We start from the raw sequence: 8676 nt of genomic DNA on the forward strand, positions 1-8676 counted from the left end.
TACGAAGTGAACAAAGCTTTGAAGCCAGATAAAGGCCACAAAAATGCAATAATTGACTGTTGTAGATGAGGAAGAAGCCTCGTGTGTTTTCATTAATTGAGCTTTTTTGAGATAATTCCTTTTTACCAGTTCACTTTCCTAACATTGGCTGCTGTTCCCTCTTGACAAACATCCACAATTCATAGTATTCTTTGCCGAAACCCGGGATTGAATCAGGGACCTTCAGATCTTCAGTCTGAGCTATTTCGGCTACACAGGGCCAAAATGGCCGTTTTCATTTGAAAACTAAAATCGGGAGCTCGCTCCGTGGAGCTTTGGCGATAAAGCTGGGGAGCCAGATAAAGGCCTCAAAAATTCAATAATTGACTGTTGTAGATGAGGAAGAGGCCTCGTGTGTTTTCATTAATGCAGTTTTTTTTAGATAATTCCTTTTTACCAGTTCACTTTCCTACCAGCCTCGTGTGTTTTCATTGAGATAATTCCTTTTTACCAGTTCACTTTCCTACCAGCCTCGTAGGTTTTAATTGAGATAATTCCTTTTTACCAGTTCACTTTCCTAACATGGGCTGTGTTTCCCTCTTGACAAACATCCGCAATTCATAGTAGTCTTTGCCGAAACCCGGGATTGAATGAGTGACCTTCAGATCTTCAGTCTGACGCTCTCCCAACTGAGCTATTTCGGCTACACAGGGCCAAAATGGCCGTTTTCATTTGAAAACTAAAATCGGGAGCTCGCTCCGTGGAGCTTTGGCGATAAAGCTGGGGAGCCAGATAAAGGCCTCAAAAATTCAATAATTGACTGTTGTAGATGAGGAAGAGGCCTCGTGTGTTTTCATTAATGGAGTTTTCTTTAGATAATTCCTTTTTACCAGTTCACTTTCCTACCAGCCTCGTGTGTTTTCATTGAGATAATTCCTTTTTACCAGTTCACTTTCCTAACATGGGCTGCTGTTCCCTCTTGACAAACATCTGCAATTCATAGTAGTCTTTGCCGAAACCCGGGATTCAGATCTTCAGTCTGAGCTATTTCGGCTACACAGGGCCAAAATGGCCATTTTCATTTGAAAACTAAAGTCGGGAGCTCGCTCCGTGGAGCTTTGGCGACAAAGCTGGGGAGACAGATAAAGGCCTCAAAAATGCAATAATGACTGTTGTAGATGAGGAAGAAGCCTCGTGTGTTTTCATTAATGCAGTTTTTTTTTAGATAATTCCTTTTTACCAGTTCACTTTCCTACCAGCCTCGTGTGTTTTCATTGAGATAATTCCTTTTTACCAGTTCACTTTCCTAACATGGGCTGTTGTTCCCTCTTGACAAACATCCGCAATTCATAGTAGTCTTTGCCGACACCCGGGATTGAACCGGGGACCTTCAGATCTTCAGTCTGACTCTCTCCCAACTGAGCTATTTCGGCTACGAAGTGAACAAAGCTTTGGAGCCAGATAAAGGCCACAAAAATGCAATAATTGACTGTTGTAGATGAGGAAGAAGCCTCGTGTGTTTTCATTAATTGAGCTTTTTTGAGATAATCCCTTTTTACCAGTTCACTTTCCTAACATGGGCTGCTGTTCCCTCTTGACAAACATCCACAATTCATAGTACTCTTTGCCGAAACCCGGGATTGAACCAGGGACCTTCAGATCTTCAGTCTGAGCTATTTCGGCTACACAGGGCCAAAATGGCCGTTTTCATTTGGAAACTAAAACCGGGAGCTCGCTACGTGGAGCTTTGGCGACAAAGCTGTGGAGCCAGATAAAGGCCACAAAAATGCAATAATGACTGTTGTAGATGAGGAAGAAGCCTCGTGTGTTTTCATTAATGCAGTTTTTTTTAGATAATTCCTTTTTACCAGTTCACTTTCCTACCAGCGTCGTGTGTTTTCATTGAGATAATTCCTTTTTACCAGTTCACTTTCCTAACATGGGCTGTGTTTCCCTCTTGACAAACATCCGCAATTCATAGTAGTCTTTGCCGAAACCCTGGATTGAATGAGTGACCTTCAGATCTTCAGTCTGACGCTCTCCCAACTGAGCTATTTCGGCTACACAGGGCCAAAATGGCCGTTTTCATTTGAAAACTAAAATCGGGAGCTCGCTCCGTGGAGCTTTGGCGATAAAGCTGTGGAGCTAGATAAAGGCCTCAAAAATTTCAATAATTGACTGTTGTAGATGAGGAAGAAGCCTCTTGTGTTTTCATTAATGCAGTTTTTTTTAGATAATTCCTTTTTACCAGTTCACTTTCCTACCAGCGTCGTGTGTTTTCATTGAGATAATTCCTTTTTACCAGTTCACTTTCCTAACATGGGCTGCTGTTCCCTCTTGACAAACATCCACAATTCATAGTACTCTTTGCCGAAACCCGGGATTGAACCAGGGACCTTCAGATCTTCAGTCTGAGCTATTTCGGCTACACAGGGCCAAAATGGCCGTTTTCATTTGAAAACTAAAATCGGGAGCTCGCTCCGTGGAGCTTTGGCGATAAAGCTGGGGAGCCAGATAAAGGCCTCAAAAATTCAATAATTGACTGTTGTAGATGAGGAAGAGGCCTCGTGTGTTTTCATTAATGCAGTTTTTTTTAGATAATTCCTTTTTACCAGTTCACTTTCCTACCAGCCTCGTGTGTTTTCATTGAGATAATTCATTTTTACCAGTTCACTTTCCTACCAGCCTCGTATGTTTTCATTGAGATAATTCCTTTTTACCAGTTCACTTTCCTAACATGGGCTGCTGTTCCCTCTTGACAAACATCCGCAATTCATAGTAGTCTTTGCCGAAACCCGGGATTCAGATCTTCAGTCTGAGCTATTTCGGCTACACAGGGCCAAAATGGCCATTTTCATTTGAAAATACTAAAGTCGGGAGCTCGCTCCGTGGAGCTTTGGCGACAAAGCTGGGGAGCCAGATAAAGGCCTCAAAAATGCAATAATGACTGTTGTAGATGAGGAAGAAGCCTCGTGTGTTTTCATTAATGCAGTTTTTTTAGATAATTCCTTTTTACCAGTTCACTTTCCTACCAGCCTCGTGTGTTTTCATTGAGATAATTCCTTTTTACCAGTTCACTTTCCTAACATGGGCTGTTGTTCCCTCTTGACAAACATCCGCAATTCATAGTAGTCTTTGCCGACACCCGTTATTGAACCGGGGACCTTCAGATCTTCAGTCTGACTCTCTCCCAACTGAGCTATTTCGGCTACGAAGTGAACAAAGCTTTGGAGCCAGATAAAGGCCACAAAAATGCAATAATTGACTGTTGTAGATGAGGAAGAAGCCTCGTGTGTTTTCATTAATTGAGCTTTTTTGAGATAATCCCTTTTTACCAGTTCACTTTCCTAACATGGGCTGCTGTTCCCTCTTGACAAACATCCACAATTCATAGTACTCTTTGCCGAAACCCGGGATTGAACCAGGGACCTTCAGATCTTCAGTCTGAGCTATTTCGGCTACACAGGGCCAAAATGGCCGTTTTCATTTGGAAACTAAAACCGGGAGCTCGCTACGTGGAGCTTTGGCGACAAAGCTGTGGAGCCAGATAAAGGCCACAAAAATGCAATAATGACTGTTGTAGATGAGGAAGAAGCCTCGTGTGTTTTCATTAATGCAGTTTTTTTTAGATAATTCCTTTTTACCAGTTCACTTTCCTACCAGCCTCGTGTGTTTTCATTGAGATAATTCCTTTTTACCAGTTCACTTTCCTAACATGGGCTGCTGTTCCCTCTTGACAAACATCCGCAATTCATAGTAGTCTTTGCCGAAACCCGGGATTCAGATCTTCAGTCTGAGCTATTTCGGCTACACAGGGCCAAAATGGCCATTTTCATTTGAAAACTAAAATCGGGAGCTCGCTCCGTGGAGCTTTGGCGACAAAGCTGGGGAGCCAGATAAAGGCCACAAAAATGCAATAATTGACTGTTGTAGATGAGGAAGAAGCCTCGTGTGTTTTCATTAATTGAGCTTTTTTGAGATAATTCCTTTTTACCAGTTCACTTTCCTAACATGGGCTGCTGTTCCCTCTTGACAAACATCCGCAATTCATAGTAGTCTTTGCCGAAACCCTGGATTGAATGAGTGACCTTCAGATCTTCAGTCTGACGCTCTCCCAACTGAGCTTCTTCGGCTACACAGGGCCAAAATGGCCGTTTTCATTTGAAAACTAAAATCGGGAGCTCGCTCCGTGGAGCTTTGGCGATAAAGCTGGGGAGCCAGATAAAGGCCTCAAAAATTCAATAATTGACTGTTGTAGATGAGGAAGAGGCCTCGTGTGTTTTCATTAATGCAGTTTTTTTTAGATAATTCCTTTTTACCAGTTCACTTTCCTACCAGCCTCGTGTGTTTTCATTGAGATAATTCCTTTTTACCAGTTCACTTTCCTACCAGCCTCGTAGGTTTTAATTGAGATAATTCCTTTTTACCAGTTCACTTTCCTAACATGGGCTGTGTTTCCCTCTTGACAAACATCCGCAATTCATAGTAGTCTTTGCCGAAACCCGGGATTGAATGAGTGACCTTCAGATCTTCAGTCTGACGCTCTCCCAACTGAGCTATTTCGGCTACACAGGGCCAAAATGGCCGTTTTCATTTGAAAACTAAAATCGGGACCTCGCTCCGTGGAGCTTTGGCGATAAAGCTGTGGAGCCAGATAAAGGCCTCAAAAATTTCAATAATTGACTGTTGTAGATGAGGAAGAAGCCTCTTGTGTTTTCATTAATGCAGTTTTTTTTAGATAATTCCTTTTTACCAGTTCACTTTCCTACCAGCGTCGTGTGTTTTCATTGAGATAATTCCTTTTTACCAGTTCACTTTCCTAACATGGGCTGCTGTTCCCTCTTGACAAACATCCACAATTCATAGTACTCTTTGCCGAAACCCGGGATTGAACCAGGGACCTTCAGATCTTCAGTCTGAGCTATTTCGGCTACACAGGGCCAAAATGGCCGTTTTCATTTGAAAACTAAAATCGGGAGCTCGCTCCGTGGAGCTTTGGCGATAAAGCTGGGGAGCCAGATAAAGGCCTCAAAAATTCAATAATTGACTGTTGTAGATGAGGAAGAGGCCTCGTGTGTTTTCATTAATGCAGTTTTTTTTAGATAATTCCTTTTTACCAGTTCACTTTCCTACCAGCCTCGTGTGTTTTCATTGAGATAATTCATTTTTACCAGTTCACTTTCCTACCAGCCTCGTATGTTTTCATTGAGATAATTCCTTTTTAACTGGCGGCCTGTCCAGGGTGTACCCCGCCTCTTGCCCATTGACTGCTGGGATAGGCTCCAGCCCACCCGCGACCCGATCGACGGATTCAGCGGTATAGATAATGGATGGATGGATAATTCCTTTTTACCAGTTCACTTTCCTAACATGGGCTGCTGTTCCCTCTTGACAAACATCCGCAATTCATAGTAGTCTTTGCCGAAACCCGGGATTCAGATCTTCAGTCTGAGCTATTTCGGCTACACAGGGCCAAAATGGCCATTTTCATTTGAAAATACTAAAGTCGGGAGCTCGCTCCGTGGAGCTTTGGCGACAAAGCTGGGGAGCCAGATAAAGGCCTCAAAAATGCAATAATGACTGTTGTAGATGAGGAAGAAGCCTCGTGTGTTTTCATTAATGCAGTTTTTTTAGATAATTCCTTTTTACCAGTTCACTTTCCTACCAGCCTCGTGTGTTTTCATTGAGATAATTCCTTTTTACCAGTTCACTTTCCTAACATGGGCTGCTGTTCCCTCTTGACAAACATCCACAATTCATAGTAGTCTTTGCCGAAACCCGGGATTGAATGAGTGACCTTCAGATCTTCAGTCTGACGCTCTCCCAACTGAGCTATTTCGGCTACACAGGGCCAAAATGGCCGTTTTCATTTGAAAACTAAAATCGGGACCTCGCTCCGTGGAGCTTTGGCGATAAAGCTGTGGAGCCAGATAAAGGCCTCAAAAATTTCAATAATTGACTGTTGTAGATGAGGAAGAAGCCTCTTGTGTTTTCATTAATGCAGTTTTTTTTAGATAATTCCTTTTTACCAGTTCACTTTCCTACCAGCGTCGTGTGTTTTCATTGAGATAATTCCTTTTTACCAGTTCACTTTCCTAACATGGGCTGCTGTTCCCTCTTGACAAACATCCACAATTCATAGTACTCTTTGCCGAAACCCGGGATTGAACCAGGGACCTTCAGATCTTCAGTCTGAGCTATTTCGGCTACACAGGGCCAAAATGGCCGTTTTCATTTGAAAACTAAAATCGGGAGCTCGCTCCGTGGAGCTTTGGCGATAAAGCTGGGGAGCCAGATAAAGGCCTCAAAAATTCAATAATTGACTGTTGTAGATGAGGAAGAGGCCTCGTGTGTTTTCATTAATGCAGTTTTTTTTAGATAATTCCTTTTTACCAGTTCACTTTCCTACCAGCCTCGTGTGTTTTCATTGAGATAATTCATTTTTACCAGTTCACTTTCCTACCAGCCTCGTATGTTTTCATTGAGATAATTCCTTTTTACCAGTTCACTTTCCTAACATGGGCTGCTGTTCCCTCTTGACAAACATCCGCAATTCATAGTAGTCTTTGCCGAAACCCGGGATTCAGATCTTCAGTCTGAGCTATTTCGGCTACACAGGGCCAAAATGGCCATTTTCATTTGAAAATACTAAAGTCGGGAGCTCGCTCCGTGGAGCTTTGGCGACAAAGCTGGGGAGCCAGATAAAGGCCTCAAAAATGCAATAATGACTGTTGTAGATGAGGAAGAAGCCTCGTGTGTTTTCATTAATGTAGTTTTTTTAGATAATTCCTTTTTACCAGTTCACTTTCCTACCAGCCTCGTGTGTTTTCATTGAGATAATTCCTTTTTACCAGTTCACTTTCCTAACATGGGCTGCTGTTCCCTCTTGACAAACATCCGCAATTCATAGTAGTCTTTGCCGAAACCCGGGATTGAACCGGGGACCTTCAGATCTTCAGTCTGACTCTCTCCCAACTGAGCTATTTCGGCTACAAAGTGAACAAAGCTTTGAAGCCAGATAAAGGCCACAAAAATGCAATAATTGACTGTTGTAGATGAGGAAGAAGCCTCGTGTGTTTTCATTAATTGAGCTTTTTTGAGATACTTCCTTTTTACCAGTTCACTTTCCTAACATGGGCTGCTGTTCCCTCTTGACAAACATCCACAATTCATAGTACTCTTTGCCGAAACCCGGGATTGAACCAGGGACCTTCAGATCTTCAGTCTGAGCTATTTCGGCTACACAGGGCCAAAATGGCCATTTTCATTTGAAAACTAAAATCGGGAGCTCGCTCCGTGGAGCTTTGGCGACAAAGCTGTGGAGCCAGATAAAGGCCACAAAAATGCAATAATGACTGTTGTAGATGAGGAAGAAGCCTCGTGTGTTTTCATTAATGCAGTTTTTTTGAGATAATTCCTTTTTACCAGTTCACTTTCCTACCAGCCTCGTAGGTTTTAATTGAGATAATTCCTTTTTACCAGTTCACTTTCCTAACATGGGCTGTGTTTCCCTCTTGACAAACATCCGCAATTCATATTAGTCTTTGCCGAAACCCTGGACTGAATGAGTGACCTTCAGATCTTCAGTCTGACGCTCTCCCAACTGAGCTATTTCGGCCACACAGGGCCAAAATGGCCGTTTTCATTTGAAAACTAAAATCGGGAGCTCGCTCCGTGGAGCTTTGGCGATAAAGCTGGGGAGCCAGATAAAGGCCTCAAAAATGCAATAATGACTGTTGTAGATGAGGAAGAAGCCTCGTGTGTTTTCATTAATGCAGTTTTTTTTTAGATAATTCCTTTTTACCAGTTCACTTTCCTACCAGCCTCGTGTGTTTTCATTGAGATAATTCCTTTTTACCAGTTCACTTTCCTAACATGGGCATTTGTTCCCTCTTGACAAACATCCGCAATTCATAGTAGTCTTTGCCGACACCCGGGATTGAACCGGGGACCTTCAGATCTTCAGTCTGACTCTCTCCCAACTGAGCTATTTCGGCTACGAAGTGAACAAAGCTTTGGAGCCAGATAAAGGCCACAAAAATGCAATAATTGACTGTTGTAGATGAGGAAGAAGCCTCGTGTGTTTTCATTAATTGAGCTTTTTTGAGATAATCCCTTTTTACCAGTTCACTTTCCTAACATGGGCTGCTGTTCCCTCTTGACAAACATCCACAATTCATAGTACTCTTTGCCGAAACCCGGGATTGAACCAGGGACCTTCAGATCTTCAGTCTGACGCTCTCCCAACTGAGCTATTTCGGCTACACAGGGCCAAAATGGCCGTTTTCATTTGAAAACTAAAATCGGGACCTCGCTCCGTGGAGCTTTGGCGATAAAGCTGTGGAGCCAGATAAAGGCCTCAAAAATTTCAATAATTGACTGTTGTAGATGAGGAAGAAGCCTCTTGTGTTTTCATTAATGCAGTTTTTTTTAGATAATTCCTTTTTACCAGTTCACTTTCCTACCAGCGTCGTGTGTTTTCATTGAGATAATTCCTTTTTACCAGTTCACTTTCCTAACATGGGCTGCTGTTCCCTCTTGACAAACATCCACAATTCATAGTACTCTTTGCCGAAACCCGGGATTGAACCAGGGACCTTCAGATCTTCAGTCTGAGCTATTTCGGCTACACAGGGCCAAAATGGCCGTTTTCATTTGAAAACTAAAATCGGGAGCTCGCTCCGTGGAGCTTTGGCG

At 42.8% G+C, this 8676-nt stretch overlaps 1 non-coding gene across 1 annotated transcript; it reads right to left on the reverse strand.

Moving 5' to 3' along the window:
* Positions 1–8168: 8168 nt before the first annotated feature.
* On the reverse strand, positions 8169–8241 carry trnaf-gaa (transfer RNA phenylalanine (anticodon GAA)). The gene has a single exon. It is a non-coding gene; the product is annotated as a tRNA-Phe (tRNA).
* Positions 8242–8676: the final 435 nt, after the last annotated feature.

This window comes from Odontesthes bonariensis, chromosome 2, assembly GCF_027942865.1.
Source record: "Odontesthes bonariensis isolate fOdoBon6 chromosome 2, fOdoBon6.hap1, whole genome shotgun sequence".
NCBI classification, from domain to species: domain Eukaryota; kingdom Metazoa; phylum Chordata; class Actinopteri; order Atheriniformes; family Atherinopsidae; genus Odontesthes; species Odontesthes bonariensis.